This window comes from Lepidochelys olivacea, assembly GCF_965140295.1.
Source record: "Lepidochelys olivacea isolate rLepOli2 genome assembly, chromosome: 10".
Taxonomy (NCBI): Eukaryota; Metazoa; Chordata; order Testudines; family Cheloniidae; genus Lepidochelys; species Lepidochelys olivacea.
The window spans coordinates 25657456-25672002 of NC_140420.1; the positions used below are offsets into that span (position 1 = coordinate 25657456).

Here is a 14547-nt window from a genome sequence, read left to right on the forward strand (position 1 = left end):
GCCAGTGTCACAAAGGGGCGGGAAGAGGGCCAAGATTGGTTACGACACCAAAAGCTTCTACGCAAGCGCAAGAGGGCTGCGTGCTGTGCGCAGGCGCATTCGTTCTCTTCCACCGCCCTGAGGAACGCAGTGAACTAGTCTTCCCCCTGCTCTTCCCTTCCCCTGTCGTGATGTACTGGGGCCTTGGTGGTGACTCCTCCCATTGTCTGGTGGTGAGGGAGGGACACATGCTGCTGAGGTCTGTGCTCTGGAGCCCCATCCCCTGGCACTTCCAAGCATGATTTTAATGAGGAGTTCTGGGGCTTCCCTGTGATTTTATATTTCATCATTGTGTGACTAGGTAAACAGTGCAAAGGGAGAGACAGCCACTGCCTCTGCTCCCACCTGCATAGGGCCCCCACCAACCACCATCGTGCCAATGAGTGTATGTGCAGGGCTGGGCACGCACACAAATACTGGGCTTTGGTGACGGGGTTGGCACACAAGTGTGCACGCACAAATATTGGTGCTCAAGTGAGGTTCTCTCAGATACTGGGGGTCAAGGAATGAGGCCTGCATGCGTGAGTGAAAGACCCCCAGTGAGTACTTGGGTGATGGGCTCTTCACGCATGCATGTGCCCACAATCCAGCTGATCATATTTGTGCACAAATACAACAGATACCATTAAAGTACAAATGCATGATGTTGTAGCAATAGAGACACCCACATATATTAATGTGTAAATGTGTCTTTTGTGCATGTAGATTGCAGATGTTGAGACCTGTGCAAATTTTGCGCATCTAGTGGACACTTACCAAAACAAAGTAAGTCTTTCTTTCTTAATGTCTTTCCGCAGCTAACCAAAAAAGCTCACAAATGGTCCTATGGAGAAATATGCCCTGCACACAATTGTAATAAGACAGTTCCTTAAAACAGATAGATCCTAAACTTTTCAAGGGAGCAGTTATGTCTTCATCTTCATAGTGTTTGTACATCACCTAGAACACTGGGGTCCCAATCCCTGATTGGACCACTGGTCACTGCCACAGTATACGTATTATATAATAACCATCTGATAGATGACCGTGTCAGCATAAATTTGTCTTGGTATTGAAAAATAATATTAAAATAAGTAAAGCATAATATATTTTATATGTACAGAAACATTTCTAAAATCAAATGTGATTTTTCTCACAATATATAATTACATATATCTATATGTATACATTGTTTTTATTATTTGAATTCTGATAGTGGCTAGAGATCACAAATGAGAATGGGGCCTTATAGTGGTAGCTATATACATGTAATAAGAGAGAGGCTTTGCCCTGAAGAGCTTAAAAATAGACAAGACAAAAGTGGGAAGAGAAACAGAGAAGGTTATTTGGTCTAGATCATTCAGCAGGTCAGTGGGCAATTTGGGAATAGAACTCAGTTATCCTGGCTCCTAGTCCAGTGCCCTGTCCACTAGACCATGCTGCCACCCAAAGTAAAAAGATAAGTATTTTTTGTCATGTTAATTAAAAGCAGGTTCTGCCTGCTTCTCCATGCAGTCACATCAAATTATCTTCAGGCCTGATTTTCAGAGGTGCTGAGCTTTCAGCTCCTGTTAATTTAAACTGGAATTGTAGGGGCCCGTCACCTCAAAAAATCAGGTCTTTAGTGCACTGTTATTTATTAATATTATTTAATTAATTTTATTATGTTAGTGCTCATAAGGTGCTAGGCATTATCCAGACAAATAGCAAGACACTGGTCCCATTTCAGAAAAGTACTTGAGCATGTTCATAACTTTAAGCACACTTAGAATATATTTTCAACAATTTCTGTCTGTCCTCATTGGTTAAATACCTTGCTCACACCTTAGTCACGTCTCGCCTTGACTACTATATCCTTCTCCTCACAATCCCCTTACAATCCATCCAAAATACAGCTGTGAAAATCATCTTCCGCTCTCACTACTCTGACCATATTACTTCCCCTAATTAAGGCCCTTACTCTCTTGAGCCACCATGCTAGTTGGGCCATCATATGGCGTAATAATAATAGTTAATAATATTCTATATGAATGTGTAGTTGGTTTCCCCCTGTGTACAATGTGGCTAATAATACTTACCTCACTTTTAAAGAGATTTGAGATCTACTGATGAAAAGAGCTAGGTATTATTTATTTATTTGTTTATTTATTATATTTAGATACAGAAAGCGTTGGGTGAAATTCTGTGGTCTCGGTTATGCAGAAGGTCAGGCTAGATTAATGTTATCACCCCTTCTGGTCTTAAAATCTGTGACTCTGTGAATCTCCTCTTTATACTTCAGAAATCATTATGAGTGGGCAGTCAGCTGGGAAACACCAGTATAGTATCAGTTTACTGCATACTGCAAGTATAAAATATGGAGTTGCATATATATTTATTCAATATATTTGTGTATATGTATATAGTTGTAACTTGTAACAGGACAGTCTGTCTTTTGAAGGGCAGGTCTGGATCCAGGCCACCCTGCTCTGAATTCTGGCCTGGAGAAGTAGGGAATTCTGCACATTGTAGTTCCCAGAGAGATGTCTGGTAATTGTAGGCTGGACTATAATGCATGATAGGAAATGGACAGGTTATAAAAGGCAACCTTTCTCAGACCAGTGAGATTGATGAGTTTGAGAGCCAGTCTTTGGTTACCTAAAGAAATACCAATGCTGTGGTGAAACCTGGTGTGGCTAGGTAAAGAGCCATGGTGACAGTAAACTGTGGGGATCTCTCTAGGCAAAGGATGTAGGAGGGGTTTTGAGCTCGTTGGAAGAGGCCAGGCTGGTAGTTGGATCTCCTGGTGTGGAGGTGATTGAGATATGGCCAGTGACAGGCATGAAAGGAAGTGATCCTGGGAAATAGGGTAGCAGTGTAATCTTGGGGTTGGGACACATAGCTATCCTGTGATTTTTGGTTGAGCTTAAGGAGAGCTGAGGGAGTCCTGGTCTTATTTATGCTCCCTTAGTTAGCTCCAGAAAAGAAGAACACTTATTTTGGCCAGAGGGCACCAATTCTCTAACAAACTCAAATAAACTGTCCAGCCAGAGGGGAAACTGAGGCAATGGCTGCATCCTGATGCCAGAACAGGTGAGTTGCTGTTGTGTATGTTATATTCCCACACTTTACAGTTGCAGTAATGTATATAATTATTATTGTGGTGCTGGCCGTGACTCCATAATTAAGGTTGCATTGAAAACAAACTAGGGAGTTATTGGGCTGGATTCTTAGTTATTCTATTACAGCTCTCTATATCAACTTCATATTCTGAGCCAATGAAGGGCCCTGTCTAGCTATTGATGTAAATTAGAACATCTTTGGGGCTTCTCTAACCTGTATTCTGGTTCCCGTGGGCCCTGGGAAGCAAAGAACAACAACCATTGTGCAGTGTGCTCTGGCCACATCCCAGTCCATCCCCTATGCTGGGTATACGGCTAGTGTAGAGCCTGTCTACCAGCTGGAAAGCCCCCAGCGGAGGGGATATTCTCAAGGGATAATATCTGCCTTTTTTAAAGTCTCTTTATGCTACCAGAGAGCCATAAAATGGCATTAGTGTAACTAAGAATAGGCCCATTGTCTTGAATTTATATGAAAATCAAATATTTCCTCCCCAAACACACTGCTTATTAGATGGGTCCAGGCTGAGTTTTGATGGGTCTATACACAAGCAAATAGTTTTACACCAGTACTCCCTTACTAAAATGGTCAGGGTACACATGCCAAGCAGGGTTTCACATCAGCTCTTGTCTTAACATAATACAAAAACTATATATGTGCAGCTGGTTTCACATCCACTCTCTTGTTACCAAAATGTCAGTGCTGTACATGCATAGCTGGTTTTGGATAAATCCTTCAATACCATTATACTGGCACTGTATATTTGCTGCTAGTTAAGACTCCCATAGTAAACATCTGAGTAGTAAAATGTTCACAAATGTTGGAAATCATTTCCTTTATTGTGCATGATGCTTCAGTCGATACACACAAATAAGCATTAATAAGAAATGAAAATGTGTTATCACTTTGATCCTGGTTCTTCATTTAATCCTCCCGCAAAATGGGAATTCAAATACAAAAAAAACTGCTGCAGATTCACCACCTCACCCAAGAGGGGGGATTGTCAGGGAGCTGGTTGCAGCACCCTGATCCTGAGCTGCTTAGCCCTAGTAAAAGTTAGAGCTGTGGGTTATCTGCTCCAACTGACATTGGGTCCCGCAGAGAGCTTGCAGCAGTGAAGTATCAGGCATAGTGGTGCTCTGGGTGAGCAAAGTAGACTTGATGGCCTGGAAAATCCAGGCCTGTGTTTGCATGGGATTAAAGTTAATGAACTCCATTCTTTAAAAAAGAAAAACAGAAAAGCCTGAGTTAAGGTTCTTAAATTCTAAAAAGTCACTTCCTCTCTCATTCATAATTCAGTAAATATACTCGCACCTCATTAGAAACAGCAGCTTGAACTCTGACCATGTGTAAGAAGTTTGTATACCAATAAATGTGTTCTTTGTGTGTGGTTCAGTCCAATGGCCACTGAAGTTGGTGGAAAGATTCCTGTTGACTTCCATCTGATTTGGATCAGGTCCATGGACAAGTTGTTGAATTTTAGTGAACATATACTTGGAAACAAATTTAAAGGGTGACTTGAGAAAAATGCATACTCAATTAAAAAAAAATTGCTACAGGAGTTTGTTTATAAATTATATAGTGGTTGGTAAACAAGCAGTTGTACTTTACAGACTTCAGTAGTAGAATGTGGATATTTAAATGTGTAATCATTGATGTTTTAAACAAGCCAAAGAATGGGGAAAGAAAACACCTCAGTCAGACACTTTAGCAATAGTTTGATCAACACTGTATATGCTACATTATAAATTGTCCACAAATTATAAATGCTACAGTTTCTTAAATTCTTACAAAATTATATAAACATTGAAATGAGTCAAACAGTAATGTGTGGTGGGACTGTCCAAAAGTACTCCGGTTAATACAGTTCTCCAGTCAACTCCTCTTCTTAGGGTCTGATCCAAAGCTGTCTGAAATCATTAGAAACACTCCCTTTGACATCAGTGGTATTTAGAGCAGGCCATTGTAGACATTCTGTATCAACATCTGAGATCAGAAATGTGTGCTTGTGGCTTGGGCTTCATCTACACTTCACACCTCAAGGGATGACCTGTACGGAATGTGTAGGTACACACCACAGTGAAAAGCAGGCAGTGTCTACATTGTGGTGTATAGCTACACAAGTGTTAGTGAAAGGCTCTAGCAGCTAGGAGGCAAATTGGAAAGGCTGCCAGAGCCTTTCTCTGCAATATGTTGCTGCTGGAGCTTTTCCTCCCCACAAGGAAATTGTCCTGAAGCAGAAAGCTACTGGAATCTTTCCCCACTGCGTTCCTGCTGCCCGAGTCTTTCCCCTCTGCTGGAACTTTCCCTGTAGCAGAGAAAGAATCCAGCAGCATTGAGGTAGCAGGACACTACACTGCTAAAAGCAGTAGTGTAGAAGAGCAAACACTGTTTGGGTGAGTACAGATCCCTGCAGGGTACATACTGCAGGGTTCGGGAGTGTCTTTACTCTACTCGCCTACGCAGTACCTGGATCCTGATAAATGTGTGTTTAGAGTTCAGTGTCCTCCATGACTTCTCCTGCAGCACCAGGAACTTACACCTCTACTGAGAATTTTCAGTGGGCATTCTTCATACTCCAGGACAGTGCTGGGAACGGATAAATCACTGGCCTGGTACCGGAGGGCAAAAGACTCCAGCAATCACTCCAAGAGGGGTCCTCCAACATGCCTACTCTTCAAGGAGCTGGACCAGGTGCTCTCCAGTGCACCCAGTATTGAGGCTGAGGTGACGCATGACCCCTTTTCAACCCTGCTGGCCTCATTGTCCGACAGGATGCTGATGAAGGCCAGGGTGTGGAGTTAGTGGGAACCACAGAGGAAGAGGCCAGGAAGAAAGAAGAGTATTGTTTTCCTGCATCTCTACCCAGAGGAGCAGGTTGAGCAAGCCCCTCCTGACAAGCAAGGAGGACCTTGAGACTCAGTAGGAATTGGAACCTGAGGCAGGTAAGGTAAAAGCCCACCCTCCCCACCAACATCACCTCCTTCTTTCTCCAAAGCTGCGTGCAGGCTGGAAGGCCATCAAAGGACCCCCAACCCAGGCACAACTGTAAATTCAACAGTCTATTGAAACCACTATAAAGCTTTTCTTTTGGTGGAAGCTGTAGAACAGATTATCAGCGAACTGTCACATTGCTTCTGGGTTTATGTGTTTGTTGGCCAACAGGCTGACAGTGATGGAGGGAGTGGAAAGGGCTGGTTTGGGGACAGAACATTTGTGCAAGTTTAATTGTTCTCCAACGTTGCAGCTGTTTTCTGCTCCTTCAAGGTCACAGACTTTCACTACAGTAACACCCCCCTCTCCACACACACACACCCCTTGCAAACGGGAGCCACTCAGAAGGGGGAGGGGGAGTGGGTTTAGTATCAGGACCAGTTACGCATGGAAAGGAGAAGGGGAACCTTTGCTTCTCCAAAGAATGTGATAGCGGTCCTCTGTTACAGTAAAAAAGTTTTCAAGCATTCCCATGCTCTGGTGGCTGGCATCTTTCCACTTGCAGCCATGCCACCCAAGCCAGGAGAAAGGGCAGTAGGTGAGGGATCTGCTGCGGCAGTGGCATAAACACAATGCAGTGTCCCTTTGCAGTGGGGAGGTGTGTGGCTTGCAGTCTTGATTGGAAGTCCATGGCACACACGTATGTATCATCCTTTCTTTCCCTGTTCCTTTCTCTGGTCTTCGCTGGATGAAGGAGCTGGATTTCCTGATGCTGCAGGGACTGGTTTGGGAACCGGTGGGCATTTGAAGTGGTTTGCTTATGTGCCTCCATGCAGTCTCCATCTGCTAGCTTAGAATGTAGTTTATTTCCATTTGGATTGCTTCCCAGTCCCATAAGCATATGTCAGCAAACTTCTGGTACAGCAGGAACTCCAACTGGTTCTGAAGACTCAAGGGTAGCACAGATTTTCTTGGTCCACCTTCATAGCTCACCAAACCCCTGCATTCAGTGATTTATAGGGGGTGGCAAGTAGCACAAGCATCTCTCTGGCTGCTGGATCCCATCATAGGGCTGGAAAACTACGTCCCTTTTCCAGTCTAGTACTTTCAAAACTGCTATGTTCACCAAATGATGGCCAGACTGAAAAGAAAAAAATGAGAACGGTTAATGTTGCCCCTGAAACAAATGCACGTGCTGGCCCCATCACAGTCTTTGTGACATTACATTTAAAAAAAATAGTTCAAGCTACCTACCATTCTCAGCAGGTGCTCCTTTCGAGGCAGCTGCAAAAGTTCTCAGAGAACCAATCGCATTCCTGAAATGCTGAAAAGTATCAATATTGTGGCATTTCACAGCAAAAGTTATGTTATCTTGGGGGATTTCTTGCCCACTTTCCAAGAGAAGAAAAAATATAATGCTGTTTTTGTGATTGAATTGGCAGGACCTTCGGCTGAGCAGAGTGAACCCATTCTGCCCAGGAATAGTAGGGGCAGACAGAAAAGGACCCTGGAAGACCTGGTCATTGGGATCAACAGAAGGAGCCAGGAACAGTTTCCCTTTATGAGGGAAAGGGAAAAACAGGTTACTGAGTAGGAGGAACAGGCTATGCAGCACAAGGAACATTTTTTTCAAAGAGAAGAGGCATTCATTATCTGGTTCCTGGGGCAGGACTCACAGAGCTTGCCCAAAGGGACTGGGAGTATGCCCTTTTGCAATCCCTGGAACAAGTGATAGAGGAATGAAATTGGGTTCTGCCTGCACAATAGCTGCTCCTGTATCTGGAACTGGCACCTTCTTCTCCAGCTCCTTCTCCTCCTACTGCATCTACAGTCCACCATGATGCTGAAACAGAGGACCCACCCCATCCCCCATGACAGTCCCAGACTCTTCATCACCTTGGCATCATTAATCTTTCCCATGTGTCCAGTGTTAGTGTTCATAAATCTGACTTTGTGGTCCACTACACCTTGAAGAATGAGTGAGGAGTAACCTTTTTGATTGATGCACTCACTCGTGCCTTTTGGTAGACAAAGTAGAGGGATGTAGGTGCCATCGATGCCCCCCACGCAGTTTGGAAACCTCATTCTCTGGAACTCAGCGATAATTTTTGGTACTTTGGTGGTGGAGACCACCCCAGCATAGATGAGTGTTGAATCTTGCACCAGTCCCGACAGTGGACTTCCCCACCCTGAAGTGGTTTGCAGCTGACCAGTAGCTGTCTGGTATTGCCAGCTCCCAGAGGGCAATAGCCACCTGCTTCTGTGCTGGTTTGGATCTTTGGAAATTAGTACTCTGCTATGGTAGGATTGAGGCCAATTACCCACAGAGCTGTATGAAGGTCTACTTTCTCATGCTGAAGTTCTGCAGCCACTGGTCATCCTGCCAGCTTTCCAAGATGATATGATCCCACCACACTATGCTGGTTCTCCTGGTCCAGAAGTGATGGTCCACACCCATGGACATAGAGTCATAGGACCAGCAGTGTCTGGTGTCTCTGTGTTTTGGAGTAACAGTGGATCAGTCACTGTCTTGGTCATCCGTTTTCAGCTTTTGAGAAGGGTCAAGGTCCATTCACCCAAGATTCTTGCGGGTTGTGTCCAACACACACACACACACACTTGTTCCACAGGAGCAGAACTGCATCATCAGTCACTTGTTCTACGTCTTCGACCACGTTGGGCAGGAGAGAAGGGTGAGCGGGTGGTGCCATCGTCAAATGTGCAAAGCTGTCTACAGTACCTCCCACACACAGCAAGGTGAATCCTAGATCCTCTCCTCCGATGCACAGAACCCTGGGGTATGGATCCTGAAACTGTAGAGCTAACCTCATGCACCAAAAGAAGGCAGAGTGGGTGGGGATGTACCCAGGTACCTACAGAGTCTGCACCTGTGTCCAGTACAGTATATGTGGACACTCAGCAGAGGCATGGGTATATGTGCAAGCATACACACGGCCCTGTACCCCTGTCCAGGTACCAGTATAGATGTAGCCTCTGAGAACTTAAAGAGTCAGACAGTGCCGACACCTCTGAAATACCAATGTAAATTTTGTTACATTACTACACTGAGTGGAGAATTACGCATGTGGATGAAAGTAATTAAATATGTAGTTTAGCATCTTTTAAATAAGTATTCTGTGAGTTAATAATTGTGCCTTACCAAATGTATTAACCCAGTCTTTGGCTGTGGCTGAGAAGCAGACAATACAGCTCAGAAGTGGAGCTGTAAGACACTTTTGTGCTCCTTGTTTCTGGACCAGCTATACTCCAGATCAGTCCCCTGGCATAATTTAGCGTAGCCTTCAGACTGTTCTAATTTAAGATGACTGCCAAAGGCCCCAAGAATACATAATAGAAGACGGAGATTGGTGGGATTCCAGGAAAACATGGCCATGTCCCCTTTCCATTAGCCACACCCAACACCCACCACTCCAAATGCAATAGGTTGCGTAGGCGTCATTAAACTGACTGTGCCTACAGTGGAATGATCTCTCCATAAGTAGCCACTGGTGATTTCCTTGCCAGCATGGTGCAAAGCAACTTTGGAACAGGTGAGGACTGGGGCTATTGAATTTATGTGTGGACTAACAAAGGTAAGGTTGCTATCTTTTTAATTGCATGTACGTATTGAAACATTATGTGTGAAACATTCAGTCATTTTATTAAAGATGGATAAAGAACTTTAACTTAGGAAGTAAACTTTTTTATCCACCTGAGACAAAGGGGAGTGTTGAGCCCAAAGCTGCCAGAAAAGAGGCTAAGGGCCTCTAGGCCCAGGAGGGCAATAGGGTAGCAGTAATGGAGTCCTGCACAGGGGCAGTGAGTTATATGGGCCCGTGGTGCCCATGCTCCAGCAAATTCAGGTCACGGGGGCCCGGTTCCACCAATGTTCAGGGCTGGGTCTCTCCCTCGGCCCCACCTGCTGTCCCGCGTGACTCCTCTGGAGCATCCCCCGGCCCCGCACACCTCCCCCGGAGCGTCCCTGCTTGTGCCCTGAGCAGGTGGCTGCCCTGCTGCTCCGCGCTGTGCTCCCTCAATGGCTGCTGCTGCTGCTGGCTATAGAAGGGAGCTGTGCCGGCAGCAGGCTGAGGGAGGAGAGGAGGCGGCACACACATGATGGCAGCCCTCGCCCCACACCCGGCACACACCACAGGGAGGCCAGGGGGCTTCCTAGACCTGAGAGGAGCCTGGCCTCTAGTAGCATGTGCAGTGCTGGTGCCAGGTGAGTGTGCTGCTGGGGGGGAGATGGCTGAGGGGACAGTGGAGTCCTCCTCTCTGGCCCCAGCCCCGTGACAGCCTGCCTGCACCCCAACTCCTCATCCCCAGCCCTGCCCACCCCAGAGCCCACCCCTCCTGCACCTGAACCCTCTGCCCTAGCCCTGAGCCCCCTCTCGCCCCCCAAACCCCTCACCCCCAGCCAGATCCCTCATCCCCCCACACCCCAATCCTCTGCCTTAGCCCTGAGCCCCCGCCCACACCCCAAACCCCTCATTCCCACCCTCAGTCCAGAGCCCTCACCCCCAGCCAGAGCCCTCATCCCCCCCCCCCACACCCACATTGTTCAATATAGGGAAACTGTTAAATGCTTACTGTTTCCAGTCCATTTTTACATTATTTTAAAAATATATATATCGGCTTACAAGGCAGGTGGGGGTGGGACTTGGACCTGTTTTGGGCACCACCAAAAATTATACAAACCTGCAGCCCCGGTCCTGCTTGTAGGACCAGCAGCATTACATGTATTGTATTGGTTTAGTATATGTGTATAGGTAGCATGAGGGCAACATTAACTGAATTTGGGGGTCGCCTGGGTAGAGACCACCCCACTTAACCAAATACCCCTCTCCTTGGTGCCCCAGAAGAAGCCCAGGTAAGAACCTTCTCCCCAAATCCACAGCCGCCAGTGTGAGCAGGGAAACCCCTCCTCAAATGATCCCTGTTTTAACAGTCTGGAAAACTGTCTCATTTAATTCACACAGTGACGAAGCATCCTTCAAAACGCAACATTTTTTGTTTGTTTTTGTTTTTTTAATAAACCGTTTTGATCCGCCAATTATGGCAAGACATGCAGCAAAACACAGATGTCCCACATCTTGGTCACACATTTTGATGGCTAGTGTCACACACTGGCAGACTACAAGGTCGAGAAGTATGATGTGCAGGTTGACTGGTGCACAGTCAATGAGGGAGCTTAGTAATTTTGGTGATTTTTGCCTTTTAATTTCCCTCGTGAGATTACTGTGATAATGAAAGCAATGGTATCCCTAACTGAAGTCTTTAGAGATACATAGAGGAGATGTTAATTGTAGATCATTCTAAAGAGTTATTTTATTCCCATATGCAGATTGTTACTGGGAGCTGGGCTTAATGATAAATAAGGAAAACAAGATTAAGGAGATGGGATTTCCTGGGATATAGTGACAGCAAAGATTTCTTAGAAGAACTGACAAATATTGGCGGTATCTGAAGATTTAACTATGGCAATAGTTTCTCAATGCCATGGCCAGATTTGTAAATGCCCACACAAGAGAATTCAGGCTTACCTTCTGTTAGACAAGAGATTTCAGCAGGACTGGAGGGAGCAAATGCTAATTTCACCAAAGGGAAAGGAGGATCTCATGTTGATACAGCACAATATTTTTCCTCCACCTTTTCTGGTATTTTATCAGAGACATGGCTCAATCAAAGACGAAGCTGGGGGGGAGAACTGGTCAGATTGGAACTATCTTTCATATTCCTTGGATAAAAATGTAAATCAAAATAAAATGGATAGCCTAAATGAAAAAGCAAGGAGATTAACATGGCTAACCAAGGTAATAACAATAGGCTAAATTCACCTCTTGGATCCATCTCTTTTTATGCAAACTGGTCCACTTCAGCTGATATTTTGCATTAGGTCCATTCCTACCATGGATCACATAGAAGCAGAAGATACGGCCCCATGTCAGTAGAACTATGTGATTGGGCCTGAAATAGCGATGTATTTTATTTGTAAAGAGTTCACAATGTTAGATGTGTGAGAGATGTTTATAGCTACCTGGGCAGTGTTCCACTGCATAGTAGAAAGGTGGGCAGCAGAAAGAGAAGGGGAGGAGGAAGTCCTACCCCTTCTCTGAACTTCCCTAATGACGTAATAGGTGGCACACCTTCCAAAGGTGTGGCTTCAGCAAAGGTGACCTAGGCATTGAACTATCTGAGTGTTGCAAAGAAGCTTATTTGCATAGTTGCTTGAATTTTAAAATAAACTTAAAAAGAAAAGGAGTACTTGTGGAACTTAGAGACTAACCAATTTATTTGAGCATAAGCTTTCGTGAGCTACAGAGCTGTAGCTCACAGAAGCTTATGCTCAAATAAATTGGTTAGTCTCTAAGGTTCCACAAGTACTCCTTTTCTTTTTGAGAATACAGACTAACACAGCTGTTACTCTGAAACCTGTCAAAATAAACTTACTGCACTGGTGCTTGTACCCCTTTGGTGTGTTAGGTGAATGTTTTAGCACCAGAGTTTCTAAGCTCAAATGATCAAGTGCTTGTAGATACCAAATTTTAAACTCTTATGCAGGGTCCTATAATTGCAGTGGAATCGATATATCTGTACTTAAAATAGAGGTCAATAGGGTACTCACCTGAAAGGCTATATTCTACATGGAATGGAATGCTGCTTGACTGTGAAGGAACAGGATTCCCCAAACCCTTTGCCAGAGCCCTGACAGAGAAGCAATTTAACAAGCCAGACAAGGATCCGACCACACCCTTTGCAACTAGAACTGTAAATTTAGACAGTTCCTTTGTGTGAATATGCCAAGACAATTTAAACATAATCTCTGCACTTAGCCCCAAAAAGCCATTCATGACCCTTACTCATGTTGAGTAGTTCTTTACTGCACACTCAGCGCCATTGTAATCAAGGGGATTACTTGAAAAGTAAGGTACTACTCGTTGGGAGAGTGGCACAGTCTGGGCCAGTATTTTACAGAAGCCTAATATTTCTGCGATTGACACCTTAGGCACATTGTAACTTCCCTAATTTAGATTCTTTACAGCATCTCCCTAAACTGCTCGCACTCCCTGAGAGATTCAAAGGCACACGGGGTTTAGTAGTAAATATTTATATTATATTATAATAGCAGCCAAAGGCCCCATTTCGAAACAAGGCCCCGTTGTGTTTGGAAAGTGCCCACGACAAGAGACCATTCCCATCATGAAGGACTTAGTTGAAACACAAAAGGAAGAGGATGGGATTGCGGATACAACATACAAGCAAATGATGAAGGTGATGAGTTCACACAGCTTTGTTAACTATGTAAGAGCTAGGTATTATTGTTAAGTACAAGGAAAATTCCAGTTCAACAAGGACAAGTGAAGAGTCCTGCACTTAGAACGGAAGAATCCCATGCACCACTACAGACTAGGGACCAAGTGGCTAGGCAGCAGTTCTGCAGAAAAGGACCTAGGGGTTACAGTGGACGAGAAGCTGGATATGAGTCAGCTGTGTGCCCTTGTTGCCAAGAAGGCTAATGGCATTTTGGGCTGTATAAATAGGAGAATTGCCAGCAGATTGAGGGATGTGATCATTCCCCTCTATTCGGCATTGGTGAGGCCTCATCTGGAGTACTGGGTCCAGTTTGGGGCCCCACACTACAAGAAGGATGTGGAAAAATTGGAAAGAGTCCAGTGGAGGGCAACAAAAATGATCAGGGGGCTGGAGCACATGACTTATGAGGAGGGGCTGAGGGAACTGGAATTATTTAGTCTGCAGAAGAGAAGAATGAGGGGGGATTTGATAGATGCTTTCAACTACCTGAAAGGGGGTTCCAAAGAGGATGGATCTAAACTGTTCTCAGTGGTACCAGATGACAGAACAAGGAGTAATGGTCTCAATTTGCAGTGGGGAAGGTTTAGGTTGGATACTAGGAAAAACTTTTTCGCTAGGAGGGTGGTGAAGCACTGGAATGGATTACCTAGGGAGGTGGTGGAATCTCCTTCCTTAGAGGTTTTTACGGTCAGGCTTGACAAAGTCCTGGCTGGGATGATTTAGTTGGGGATTGGTCCTGCTTTGAGCAGGGGGTTGGACTAGATGACCTCCTGAGGTCCCTTCCAACCCTGATATTCTATGATTCTGTGATTCTTACTGAATCCATTGGGTTTGAAGGGGGTCTCTGAGCCTGTTCAGTGGGGCTCCAGTGGGGGCAGGGATCTATCCTCCTGGAGCAGGTTGCAGGATTAAGCCCTATAAATTATACTCACCCAGTCTGTGAACAGAAGCAATATCATGTGAGTTATGTGCTAGCCACAATTAACAAACACAGCTCAAAGTCTGAGTGTAGAGTATTAGATACTTGCAGTGAGCTGTTTGTGACCAGCTAATGCAATGAAATAAAGCTTAGAGTGGTTTCAAATAAGTGAATTGGAAGAAACTGATCTGCTCATGCTCATTCTGTGAGCAAAAGTGGTTAAATTTATAGAGTAGATTATTTGCTCCAGTCTATTTAGAACA

The 14547-nt window shown here is 44.9% G+C and overlaps 1 long non-coding RNA gene across 2 annotated transcripts; it reads left to right on the forward strand.

Annotated features, from left to right (window-relative positions):
- Window positions 1-120: 120 nt before the first annotated feature.
- Window positions 121-9669, forward strand: LOC311527559. Of its 2 annotated transcripts, none has more exons than XR_014713366.1 (3): window positions 121-238; window positions 745-804; window positions 7494-9669. It is a non-coding gene; the product is annotated as an uncharacterized lncRNA (long non-coding RNA). The 2 variants fall into 2 exon arrangements; XR_014713367.1 differs by lacking the exon at window positions 7494-9669 and adding an exon at window positions 5700-6012.
- Window positions 9670-14547: the final 4878 nt, after the last annotated feature.